Source organism: Triticum aestivum, chromosome 2D (assembly GCF_018294505.1).
Source record: "Triticum aestivum cultivar Chinese Spring chromosome 2D, IWGSC CS RefSeq v2.1, whole genome shotgun sequence".
Taxonomy (NCBI): Eukaryota; Viridiplantae; Streptophyta; class Magnoliopsida; order Poales; family Poaceae; genus Triticum; species Triticum aestivum.
The window spans coordinates 183065326-183079348 of NC_057799.1; positions in this window are offsets into that span (position 1 = coordinate 183065326).

Below are 14023 nucleotides of genomic sequence, written 5' to 3' on the forward strand. Positions count from 1 at the left end.
GGAGCTGCTTCCGACCTACCTGTCGGCCCCTCTTCTGCACCTGAAGCCTTCACGCCCGCGCCTCAGGCTGTGAGGCTCTCAGGTTTCAAGCTTAGGAAGCAAAGAGACTACGCCACGGTGGACCAGTAAGTATTCTCATCCTGCCTTGTTCTTGCTTTTGCTGCTGATTCTTGGTGCTTCTCCATTGCGCAATTAGGCCGATGCCCGCGGCGAAGAAGAGGAAGGAGGAAGCGGTGGTACTGCTCGGGACCGAATCGCCTGCGGCGGCTGCACCCCCCTCGGTGGGGAAGGGCGGTGACGGCGCTCGCGCTTCCCCGGCCCGGTCTTCCTCGCGAGGCTTGGGGGAGCAACCTCCGGAGGGGGCAGCCCCCGTAGCCCCGCTGGCTCCGGAGGTGCCAACGTCCGGTCCGGTTATTGGGGTCTCCAAAGATCAGGAGCTCCCAGCCTCCCAGGCCATGGTGACGACGTTGCCTCCTCCTCCTCCTGCCGCACTGCTCACCCCGGATCCTTCCGCCTCCCCTGACGTCCTAGAGCACGCTCTTTCTGCGCTGACCCTGCTGCGGGAGGATCTTCAAGGCACCGACCATCGCCTGGTGGCCGGGCGCCTGGAGCTGATCTCTGGCTGGCTTCACTCCGATGTGTCCATCCGGGCGGCGCTGAGCCAGGTTGCGGCGGCCTCCGAGAAGGACAAGCAGGCTGTCGCCCAAGCCGCGGCTGCCCGCGAGGTGGCGCTGAAGGATGTCGAGGCCACCCAGGATCGCTGTCGGTCGCTGGAGGCCGAGCTGAGGACCATGCGCAGTGAGTATGCGGACGAAGCTCGAGGCCGCAAGGCGGAGGAGGAGAAGATGAAGGCCCGAGAGGACGCCGTCAGGGGTCGCGACGCCAAGCTGGAGCAGTTGGCGAAGGCGTAGGCTACGGAGCGCAGCCGGCTGGAGGAGCTGGAGCAGAAGATGAAGGCAGAGAAGGCCGAGCTGGAAGCCAAGGCGAAGGTCCTGGCTGAGGACCGCATGGCCTTCAAGTCCCTCGAGGAGAGGTCCCGTGTGGCGCCGCGGGCACTCTACGAGAAGGGCTTGGAGGAGCCGCTGGCTACAGACGACGAGGGCCCCACCCAGCTGCTTCCTCATCTGGTCGCGGCGCTTGAGGAAGTCGTGGGCGGTATCGGCCCCTTGGTGGAGGAGAAGCCCGCACGCTTTCCTCGGCCGCGCTGACGCGCATCTTCAGCCACCTCCATCTTCATGATCCTGACGCCAACCTAGACGAGCTGCTGGAGCCTGTGGATGACGAGCGCTGTGCAGCTACTGCCGAAGCCGTGAAGGGCCAAGTGGAGGCTTTGCTGAAGAAGTTTTGTGCCTTCGACCATGCGCTCTCAGCAGGTGGCGCTGCTGAACCTGCAACTCCGGCAGGCGGCACAGGTGAGGGAAACACCACCGTCGAAGGGGCACCTCTTGCAAGCAGCGGCGGCGTCCAGGGATGATGGGATGACTTGCTGGCGACTCCTTTTCCTGCTTTGCTTCTGCAACATGTACCATTCCTCGTGGAGGCGTTAAACTTGTATTTGGTATTTGAAGAACAACATGTCTTATAATATTTGTTTGAGATTTTGCGATTTCCTTCCTGCTTGATGTTCTACGTCGGCAGGGCCCGACCCCGCGCATACCTCAGCCATCGTTGGGTTGTCCGGGTCACCAGGACAAGACCAAGAGGTGAGGGGCTACGTGGCCCGTTAGGCTCCTGAGTTGCGATGCTCAGGAGTCCCCCTTGACCCGCAAACAGCTTACAGGAAGGAGATGCAGGAGTAGGCCTAGTGTTCTACGTTGGCAGGGCCCGACCCCGCGCATACCTCAGCCGCCGTTGGGTCGTCTGGATCACCAGGACGAGTCCAAGGGGTGAGGGGCTACGTGGCCAGTTAGGCTCCTGAGTCGCGATGCTCAGGAGTCCCCCTTGACGCGCAAACGACCTTCATACCTTTTCCCTCACCGAGGCCCCGCTCGGGAGGGGCGCGTGACGGCCAGGTCCGAGGGACCTGGCAGGGTGGCATACGCTTGGGCGTGACCTGAGCGCAGGCCCCTCGCGCGACTCTCCCGAGGGGAGGTATTGCGATGAGGCCAGACACTGAGCTCGGAGGCTCCCTGAGGTTGATACGGCCATGGGGCCGCCCTCAGTTGTTTATCACCAGCGCGGAGCATAGCGCTTCCGCACTTCCACGGGCATAGCCGCTCCTCGGCCATGTCGACTGCCAGCGCGGAGCATGGTGCTTCCACTGGTGCGTGGGTGAGGGCTCCCTCTAAGTGGAGCCCCCGGGGCATGTACAGCCCCGCCCTGACACGTGGCTTGCACGGCAAGGCTGGACGAGGTGTGTCTGGGCACTCGTGAGCCAGCACAGGACTCACAAGGCCCTACCTCAAGGCGGGTTGTGCCTGGTCTTGGTTCTTGATGACTGTGGTGGTCCTGTGAGATGGTTAGGCTACCTGCGCCAAGCGAATCTCCTGAGGCTATCGCATGAGAAGGCCAAGCACCAACGACCCCAGGAGGTGACGTGAACATGGCCGGCCCACCAGACAGAGCTCAGTCGTTGGGTTTATCGACGTTGTAGGGACGGACCCGAGCACAGGCGCCGTGCCTAGTATTCTCATGCGAAGGATCCTGAAGAAAGACGATCGGCGCGCGGCTCCCGTGGTGGGCGACAATCAAGCAGGTGATAACCATGGATAACTCATGAGAGGAAGCGAACTAGCTTAAATAAATGCGAGAACGATACATGCCACTTGGACGGACCCGAGCGGCTTGGGGATGATGCAGCCCGAGGGGCGCCCCCAGTAGGGTAAGCTAAAGATGCGAAAGGATACATGCCGCGGGGACAGGCCCATGCGACCTGGGAATGATGCAGCCCGAGGGGCGCTCCCAGCTGAATAAACTTGGAAAATGTCACCTGGTTCCGTTGTCGAGAGGGTGTTGGGGTAGCCGAAGACGCGTGCTGAAGGGGTTGCTCCTCATGAGCCATCAGGGCCCTGAGCCTCGGGAGGCTCTAGGGGCTCAAGTGGTTCCTTGAGGACCGTTTCCATCTCCGCCAGGACCGCGTAATGACTGGCCTCCTGAGTTGCCAGGATGCTCCGTAGGTTGCGCTGGAAGGCGGCTGCCACGCTCGGCAGGCCAAACGGCATGTGAACATAGCTGTGAGGTGGACGCTCGCACCGCCCAACGCGCGAAGGCCAGAAGCGCTCCTGAGATGCGGCCCTATTGAGCCCTGGGATGTCGATGCAGACGCACAGCCCGCCATCCTCGCCTGGACGATGAACTCCTGAGCGCCGGGCGCTCTCGCCCATGCCCTCCTAAGGGAAACGTGCCGCAAAGCACGCCTCCACGTGGTGCCCGAGCGCCTCCCTCGTGATGCTGGCTGGGTCTGAGGCCCTCCAGAAGAGAGCCCCCGAGCCTCGCCCAAGGAGGGCGCTGGGTGCGCCTTCCTATGCGTGGGAGGGAGGCGCCCCAGGTGCGAGCGCTGATCCTGAGGCGGCGCCACTAGAGACGCCACTCTCCTGAGGCCCCGTGCGGAGTAGTTGCTTCTTCTTCTTGGGGATGGCCTCAGGAGGGTACATGGTGCCTTGGTTGTCAGGGTCTTCGAGTGCTGCAGCTTGGAAGGTGCGCTCGAGGGAGCACACTGCATCTCTTTCTTCGCAGGGGACCATGATGATTCCACCGCTTCCTGGCATCTTGAGGACGTTGTAGCCGTGGGGGTCACTGCCACGAATTTGGCTAACACTGGGTACCCAAGGATGGCATTGTACGGCAGACGGATGTGGGCGACGTCGAAGTCGATGTGCTCGGTGTGGTAGTTGTCGCGCTGGCCGAAGGTGACAGGGAGGCGAACTTGCCCTATCGGGGTGGTGGAGCCGTCGGTCACTCCTGAGAAAGGCTTGGTAGGCTGTAGCTGATCGTATGGCACTTGGAGGCTGTCGGATGTCTCGACAGAGAGGACGTTAAGCCATGCGCCGCCGTCGATGAGGGTCTTGGTGACTTGGACGTTGCTGATGACGGGTGAGCACAGCATCGGGAGGGCGCCGGCGGTCGCCGTGCACTTGAGCTGGTCCGCCAAGCTGAAGGTGATGGCGCACTTGGACCACCTGAGCGGACGCGTGGCCTCGAGCCTGGGAAGGGCTGCATTCACCTCGTGAGAGAACTTCTTGAAGATGCGCTGGGATGCTGGGGCCTGAGCTCCGCCCAAGATGCAGGCGATAGCACGTGGCTCCTGGAAGCCCCCAGCCCCCTCGTCCTGATGGTGGTCGTCGTTCCTTCTTGGCGGTGGTGGCAATGGGGGAGACCAGCATTGCCCTGAGGGCGGTCCTCGCGAGGCTGATCCCTCCATGCGTCCTCACGAGGCTGGTCCTGCCAGCGGTCCTCACGAGGCCGATCGCGCCACTCCTGGCGGCGGCCGCGATCGTCCCAGCGTCCTCCGCCTCGTCCTCCTCCTCGGTCGTAGCCCCGGTCATTGCGCTCGGGGCGTCGACCGAAGCGTCCATCTCGAATGGCTCTGAGCTCTTGACAGTCATTCATATTGTGGATGTGTACATTGTGGAAGGCGCAGAACGGACGACTGCTCTTGGACGACTCGGGATGGTCCCGGCCGCGCTTTGTGTCTGGCTCCGCCGCGAGCATGGCCACCCCCTTGCGCTTCACGTCCTTGGCCTTGGCTTTCTTCTCCTCTAGGTCAGTAGCAGGGAGCTCGAGGAGGGAAAGGTGCCCTTCCTCAGCTCTTGAGCACTTGGTTGCCATGTTGAATAGCTCAAGAGCCGTGCATAGCTCCTCGTGGATGGTGAGCTCCTCCTTCATCTTGACGTCGCGGACACCGTCGGAAAATGCGAAAATGATGGCCTCGTCCGTCACCTTGGGGATCTTGAGGCGGACGCTGTTGAAGCGCTGGATGTACTTCTGCAAGGTCTCTCCTGGCAGCTGCTTGATGCGGCGTAAGTCACCCGCGGCCGGCGGGCGGTCGCGAGTGCCCTGGAAGTTGGCGACGAAGCGGTTGCGCATCTCACCCCAGGAGGAGATCGAGCCCGGGGGTAGGTTCACGAGCCACGAGTGAGCACCGTCTTTGAGAGCCATGGGGAACCAGTTCGCCATGACTTTCTCGTCGCCGTTGGCAGCCTCGATGCTCAGCTCATAGAGCTGCAAGAACTCCGCAGGGTCGGGGGTGTCGTCGTAGCGAGGAGGCAGGTCTGGCTTGAACTTGCCCGGCCATACGACACTACGCAGCTCTAGAGTGAAGGCGCGGCAGCCTGCCGTGGCCACTGGGGCCCTTGGCAGAGGTGGAGCCTGCCCTTGATGCCTGCGCTCCGCCACCGTGGGCGGTGCACGGTCTTGCCGTGGTGGCGCCGGGAGCGCAGGGGCATTTTCTTGTGGCCAGCGAACTTCTTGGCAGCTTCCTTCTTCTCGCGTGAGCGCCTGGCGCGGTGGGTCGTGCCTGGGGGCCGCGCGCCTTGGTGCGAAGGTGGTGGAGGCGCCTCGTGGGCTATGTCACCCGCAGCTGGAGGAGGGCGAGGTAGTGAGAGAGATGGGGCAAGTGAGCCCCCAGCGGCACTGACGAGCTCGACGATGCGGTCCAGCCAGTCCTCATAGAGGTCATCGATGGGGCGGCAGCGCATGAGCTCGCGTGCCATGAGCAGTGCGGCCTGCGTGTCCGTGGGCGCGCGACGAGCATGAGACGAGGAGCCGGCCGGAGTCAGCGATGGAGTGGCGATGCGGCCGTCCCGCCGCACGGAGGGGTGCAGCGAGGACGCTTGCTGCTCGTTTCCCGCCAGGCCGGTGGCCGCGTTTGGCGGCGGGTGACGGAGAACGACGGGGAGGCCCGCCGACGGGGGCAGTCTGAGTGACACGGGCGGCGAGGGCGGCCCGACGCTCGGCGCGTGCTCGTCGTGCATCAGCCATGGGCACGATGAAGCGGTGGAGCGTGAATCGATGAAAGGAAAGCTTCAGCGCACCCCCTACCTGGCGCGCCAAATGTCGGATTTAGGGTTTCGGCAAAACCCTTGAGGTTCGAACACTGGGGTGCGCACAAAGATCTCTCCTCCCCCTAGCTCACGCTCTCACCACGATCTCAAATCTCAGCACATCGAACTCTCAGAACAAGGGACACAGGGTTTATACTGGTTCGGGCCACCGATGTGGTGTAATACCCTACTCCAGTGTGGTGTGGTGGATTGCCTCTTGGGCTGAGGAAGAACTAGTACAAGGGAAGAATAGCCTCCTGGGGAGAGGTGTTCTTGAGCTCGGTGAGCTTGTGTGGTTGAGGATGATCTGAATGACCCAAAATCAGTTGCCTCCTACTGTGGTGGCTAGTCCTATTTATAGAGGCCCTGGTCCTCTTCCCAAATGTAGGCGGGAAGGGATCCAACAACGGCCAAATTTGATGGGAGACAGCTAGTACAAGTTATCCTGACTAAAGGTAGTCTTCGCCTGCCAAAGGCTCTGGTAGTGACGCCGTCCTGGGCTCCACGATGACCTCCGTCCTGCCGTCCTGCCATCCTGCTGGGCTTGGTCTTGTTGCACCGATATGGCAACCTTTGCCTGATGCCTCGGGACTCCTCGACTGTGCTTGCCTCTTTATCACCAAAGAGGAAATGAGTATGCTGCACGCTCTGGCGCCCGCCTGGCCTTGGTCGTCATGGCTTGAGTCACAGGGACCTCGGGAGGTGCCCTTTGCCTTGATCTCTCCGCCCCTCGTGAGCCAGCCTTGTGAAGATGCCCCCGAGGAGGTCTTGTGTCGTCCGCCTCGTGAGGCTTGGCCCCTCGCGAGGGTCTTGAGTGTTCGCTGGTGAAGATGGGCCGTACAGGGCCGCTGGTGGAGCCGCGCCGTGGGCCGCAGGCAGGCAAGTCTGGGGGCCCCCGTTCCCAGGACACCGACAGATGTGATGATGGAGATCGTCAGTTATGTTGTCACTTGTGGCTGTAGCAGCACTCCTTGCCCTTTTGGTGTCTCGATGCCAAAGGGGGAGAGAGTTTAGGGATTTGTCGAGTTGCGAGTGTGTCTTATTTGCCTTGTCGTTCTCTCTCGCAAACTCTTTTCTCGTCATTTGCGTTGGTTTGGTTTGTGCTCGTGAGACCTGTTACCCTATCATATGGTGTGAGACATATGCTACCCTATCCTATTACTATCTTTGTATGTCGAGTACTTTCAGTAGTTTGTGAGTTACATGCTTATATCATATGACTACTTTGCTCACTTGCTACTATATTGCTTCCTAGCTCATATATGTCTCATCTGTGATGCAAATGTTGTCAGATTATAAAATATAGGGGAGTGTTGATCCTAATGTGTGTACTTTGCATTCCAAAGGCATCTCTAATTAAGTGCACACATCTAGGGGGAGCCCGTCTATATTTTGTAGTCTCTGGGATTCGCTTATTCTCATATTATCTCTTTGTGCAAATCCCGTGTTCTCGTCAATCCACCAAAAAGGGGGAGATTGTTAGGGCATGTCTCTCTCCAAGTGGTTTTGGTGATGGATGACAATGCTCTTGCAGACTAATTGTGTGCGTTGAGTATTTCAGAGATTCATTCACTGACACGGGATGATTCTTTCCCCTCGGTGCTTTAGGTGAAGACGGTGTAGTCTCCTTCATTTCGCTTTTGGTGGATTTGAGTCGTATAAGACACCGTACTATCAAGAGGGGGTCCACATTGGAAAGGCTAGGGTGGAATCAACACGTACACTTCATTTTTGCACCCCCAGCTCCTTTCCTCTCCTTGGAGTTTGTCGTTTCAACGGAAGTGGAGATTGTGAGGAGCCAGCGGTAGTACTGCCGCTAGAGCGGTAGTGCCGCCCATGGTCCTCAAGCGGCAGTACCGCTTCCCTACAGCGGTAGTACCGCTTGGGTGCATCGGCCGCAGTACCGTCCTGGTTCGGCACCACTACCGCCTCGATTCGAGGGCGCCTCTCCTCGTGTCGGGTTGTGCGGCAGTAGCAGCGGTAGTACCGCGGCTACCACCGCTACTAGTGCCGCCCAAACCCCCCCTCTCTCTTTCGTTCCCCCTCTGATGCCTCTGGTCTCAGTCTCTGCGGTAGTACCGCTGGGGGTTGTGGTAGTACCGCTGGGGGTTGCGGTAGTACCGCTGCTACCAACGGTAGTACCGCTCTGTGTGGACTGAAGAGGGGGTAATGGTTGGATTGGTTCCCCCACTATAAAAGGAGGTCTTCTTCTGCAAGTTGACTCACTCTTTCCCCCAAGCTCCATTGTTGCTCCAAAGCTCATTTTCATCCGATCTCTCTCCCTAGCCAATCAAACTTGTTGATTTTCTAGGGATTGGTTGAGAAGGCCCGGATCTACACTTCCACCAGGAGAAATTTGATTCCTCCCACTAATCCCTTGTGGATCTTGTTACTCCTGGGTGTTTGAGCACCCTAGACGGTTGAGGTCACCTCGGAGCCACATTCCATTGTGGTGAAGCTCCGTGGTATCGTTGGGAGCCTCTAATCAAGTTGTGGAGATTGCCCCAACCTTGTTTGTAAAGGTTCGGTCGCCGCCTTCAAGGGCACCACTAGTGGAATCATGACATCTCGCATTGTGTGAGGGCGTGAGGATAATACGGTGGCCCTAGTGGCTTCTTTGGGAGCATTGTGCCTCCACACCGCTCCAACGGAGACGTACTTCCCCCAAAGGGAAGGAACTTCGGTAACACATCCTCGTCTCCACCGGCTCCACTTGTGGTTATCTCTTCCCTTTACTTTGTGCAAATTTATATTGTGTTGTATCATTTGCTTGCACTTGTTTTTGTGGTTGTTTGCATCATATAGGTTGTTCACCTAGTTGCACATCTAGACAACTTATTTGTTGCTAAACCTAATTTGTTAAGAAAAGCTAAAAATTGGTAGTTGCCTATTCACCCCCCCCCCTCTAGTCAACCATATCGATCCTTTCACCTGTATTGTAAGGTGTGAAGTTGAGTAAGACTCAAAGCTCGACCACGGCGGAAGAAAGAGAAAGGATGAAGGTTGTCCCCTATGCCTAAGCCATAGGCTCTATAATGTATGCCATGTTGTGTACCATACCTGATGTGTGCCTTGCCATGAGTCTGGCAATGAGGTACAAGAGTGATCCAGGAGTCGATCACTGGATAGCAGTCAAAATTATCCTTAGGTACCTAAAGAGGACTAAGGAAATGTTTCTCGGTTATGGAGGTGATAAAGAGTTCGTCGTAAAGGGTTACATCGATGCAAGCTTTGACACCAATCTGGATGACTCTGAGTTGCAAACCGGATACGTATAGTGGAGTAGTCATTTGGAAAAACTCCAAGTGGAGCGTATAGAAGCATCTACAGTATGACAGAGATTTTTAAAGTACACACGGAACTGAATGTTGCAGACCCATTGACTAAAACCTCTCTCACAAGCAAAACATGATCAATCCCCAGAACTCATTGGGTGTTAATCACATAGCGATGTGAACTAGATTATTGACTCTAGTGCAAGTGGGAGACTGATGGAAATATGCCCTAGAGGAAATAATAAATTGGTTATTATCATATTTCCCAGTTCATGATAAATGTTTATTATTCATGCTAGAATTGTATTGACCAGAAACTTAAATACATGTGTGAATACATAGACTACACAGTGTCCCTAGTAAGCCTTTACTAGACTAGCTCGTTGATCAAAGATGGTTAAGGTTTCCTAACCAAAGACATGAGTTGTCATTTGATAACGGGATCACATCATTAGGAGAATGATGTGATGGACAGATCCAACCGTAAGCTTAACATCAGATCATGTCACTTAGCTATTTACTACAGCTTTCGCAATGTCAAGTATCTGTTCCTTAGACCATGAGATCATGCCACTCCCGGATACCAGAAGAATACTTTTTCTGCTATCAAACATCACTTCATAACTGGGTGATCATAAAGGTGCTCTATAGGTATTTTTCGAAGGTGTTTGTTGGGTTGCATGGATCGATACTAGGATTTGTCGATCCGTTTGACGAAGAGATATCTCTGGGCCCTCTCGGTAATACAACATCACAAGAATCTTGCAAGCATGTGACTAATGAGTTTAGTAACAGGATCAATATGGGCATCTGGGTCCTGCTATTAGTTATTGACCGGAGAGGAGTCTCGGTCATGTCTACATGATTCTCGAACCCGTAGGGTCGCACGCTTAACGTTCGGTAGCGCTAGGGTAGTATTGAGATATTAATAGCGGAAAATCCAAAGGTTGTTCGGAGTCCCAGATGGGATCCGGGACGTCACGAGGAGCTCCTGAATGGTCCGGAGGTAAAGGTTTATATAGGGAAAGTTGTTGTCGGGGTTCCAAGAAAAAGTCTGGTTTTTTCGGTATTGTACCGAGAAGTCACCGAAAGGTTCCAGAAGGTTCTGGAGGGGTCCGGAAGTCCTCGGAGGGTTCCACCACATCCCATACAGTAGCATGGGCTGTAGGGGGAGCGTTCTGACCTTAATGGGCCAAGGGAACCAGCCCATGCGCCTGGGAAGGAGAAACCCTAAGTGGGAGGGAGTCCACTTGCCATGGGAGGCAAGTTTCCTCCCTTGGACACCTGCCCTCCTTGGAGGAGGGGCTAGGGCTGCGCCCCCATCCCTCCCGCACCCCTATATATAATGGGGAGGGGTGCAAGGGCTGGACACACCAAACCCAAGCCTCCTCTCTCTCCCGATAAGCCTCCACCTCGATTCGTCAGCGCTTGGCAAAGCCTTATCGGTGTTTTGCTGCCATTACCACCACCACGCCGTCGTGTAGGTTCAAATCTCATCTATGTCCTCTCCCCGCTTGCTGGATAAAGAAGGAGAGGACACCGCCGAGCCAAACGTGTGCTAAACTCGGAGGTGTCGTCCGTTTGGCACTAGATCGGATTGGATTGTGATTGGATCGCGACGAGTACGACTACATCAACCGCGTTCCGACACCAAACGCTTTTGGTCTACAAGGGTACATAGACACACTCACCTGTCATTGCTATGCATCTCCTAGATTATATATTGGGTGATTCGTAGGAATTTTTTTGATTTCATGCAATGTTCCCCATCAGCACAAAGGTAAAGCTAGGAGCCAATCATGGAGTGATATACCTTTTGATCCACCACTCTACCATTGGGATCAATGTCGAGTTTGCATTTGGTGGGCATAGGAAATTTGACCGGCTTGACATCATCTAGCTTGAATCTCTTGAGCATGTCTTGGGTATATTTGGCTTGGTTGATGAAGGTTCCTTCTTTTCTTTTCTTGACTTCGAACCCAAGAAAGAACTTCAACTCTCCCATCATAGACATCTTGAACTTCTCGGTCATTAGTGTGGCAAACTCATCAATGAAAGATTTATTAGGAGAACCAAAAATAATATCATCAACATATAGTTGGCATATGAAGAAGTCCCCTTTGACCATCTTAGTAAAAAGAGTGGGATCAATTTTCCCAATTTCAAACCCACGATCTTGCAACAACTCGGTAAGGTGCTCATACCACACACGTGGAGCTTGTTGAAAGGCATAGAGTGCCTTGTTGAGTTTCTATACATGATTGGGGAGCTTAGGATCCTCGAATCCCGGGGGTTGTTTGACATACACCAACTCATTCAAGGGACCATTAAGAATTGCACTCTTCACATCTATTTGTTGCAATTTAAATCACGATGAGATGCATATGCAAGTAACATGCGAATAGGTTCAAGACGAGCAACGAGGGCAAAGGTTTCACCGTAGAATGTACCCTCGACTTGGGAGTAGCCTTGTGCCACCAATCTTGCCTTGTTTCGAACAACCACACCGTTCACATCTTGCTTGTTCTTGAAGATCCATTTGGTTCCAATGACATTGTGGTCCTCCGCTAGCCTTGGCACTAATTGCCAAACTTTGTTGCACTCGAAGTTGTTGAGTTCATCATGCATGGCCTCAAGCCGCGTCATCGAGCGCCTCATGTACCTTTTGGGGTTCAACACACGAAACAAACGTGTGATGCTCACAAAAGTTTGATAATTGTTTACTGGTAACCCACAAGTATAGGGGATCGCAACAGTTTTTGAGGGTAGAATATTCAACCCAAATTTATAGATTCTACACAAGGGGAGCCAAAGAATATTTGCAAGTATTAGAAGTTGAGTTGTCAATTCAACCACACCTGGAGATTAAATATCTGCAGCAATATGATCAGTAGCACAGTAATATGATAGTTTTGATAGTAGTGGTAACTGTAGTAGTAACGGTAACAGTGATAGCAATGACTTTGTAGCAAGTGTAACAGTAGCAACGACAGTAGTAACTTAGCAAGAACAATATGTGGAAAATTCGTAGGCATTGGATCGGTGAATTCGTTGGATGATATTCATCATATAACAGTCATAACCTAGGGCGATACAAAACTAGCTCCGGTTTCATAAATATAATGTAGGCATGTATTCCGTAAATAGTCATACATGCTTATGGAAAGAACTTGCACGACATCTTTTGTCCTACCCTCCCATGGCAGCGGGGTCCATATGGAAACTAAGGGATATTAAGGCCTCCTTTTAATAGAGAACCGAAACAAAGCATTAACACATAGTGAATACATGAACTCATCAAACTACGCTCATCACCAGAAAGTATCTCGATTATTGTCACCCTGGGGTTTACGGATCATGACATGTAATAGGTGAATATGACTTGCAAGATCGGATCTAGAACATAGATATAATAGTGAAAACATAAATGGTTGAGATATGAAATCATGGCACTTGGGCCCTAGTGACAAGCATTAAGCATGGCAAAGTCATAACAACATCAATCTCAGAACATAGTGGATACTAGGGATCAAGCCCTAACAAAACTAACTTGATTACATGATGAATCTCATCCAACTCCTCACCGACCAGCGAGCCTACGAAGGAATTACTCACTCTCGGTGGGGAGAATCATGGAATTGGTGATGACGAAGATCGAAGATCCCCCTCTCCGAAGCCCCGAACGGACTCCAGATCTGGCCTCCCGATGAAGAACAAGAGGTGGAAGTAGCTCAGTATTGTGAAACGCAATGAAACTCCCTCCTTTATTTTTCTCTGAAAATAGGATTTTATTGCACCGGAGTTAGGGTCTGCGGGGCCACCAGGTGGGCACAACCCAACTGGGTGCACCTAGAGGGGTGGCGCGCCCTGGTGGGTTGTGCTCAACCAGGAGCCCCCCTCCGGTGGTTCTTGGCTCCAATATTTTTTATATATTCTGAAATAATTCTCTAAAAAGTTTTGTTCCATTCCGAGAACTTTTATTTCTGCACAAAAACAACACCATGGTAGTTCTGCTGAAAACTGCGTCAGTCCGGGTTAGTTTCATTCAAATCATGCAAATTAGAGTCCAAAACAAGAGCAAAAACGTTAGGAAAAGTAGATACGACGAAGACGTATCAACTCCCCCAAGCTTAAACCTTTGCTTGTCCTCAAGCAATTGAGTTGATAAAATGAAAGTGGAAAAGGAAAACGTTTATGAACTCTTTTGTTCTTGTTTACATAAATAAGCTTAAGTAGCACCCAGGTTTTCAGCAAAGATTATGACTAACCATGTCAACAATAACTCTTAGAAATTATATTAACTCAAATCAATGGCATAAGCAACTAGCGAGCAATAATAAAATATCTCAAATGACAACACTTTGTCAAAACAATTGTGATATAATATGACAACAGTGGTATCTCGCTAGCCCTTTCTGCGATCGCAAAACATAAATGCAGAGCACCTCCAAAGTTCAAGCAGCGACTAAACATTTTAATTCATGGTAGAAAAGATCCAGTCATGATGCATCCAACTTAACTATACATAATGCATGAGGATGACAATAGTGCTCTCAGATCTGGAGCTTATTTGAGAAGGTGACGACTCAACATAAAATTAAATAGATAGTCCCTTCGCAGAGGGAAGCAGGGATTTGCAGCGGTGCGAGAGCTCAAAGTTTTAAAAACAGAGATAAATGAAATTTTGGGAAATGCACCCTTCCAGTTTATGTCACGACCAAAAGTTAACAATATCTTCCATGCTAAACACATTAGTGGTGGTTCCCA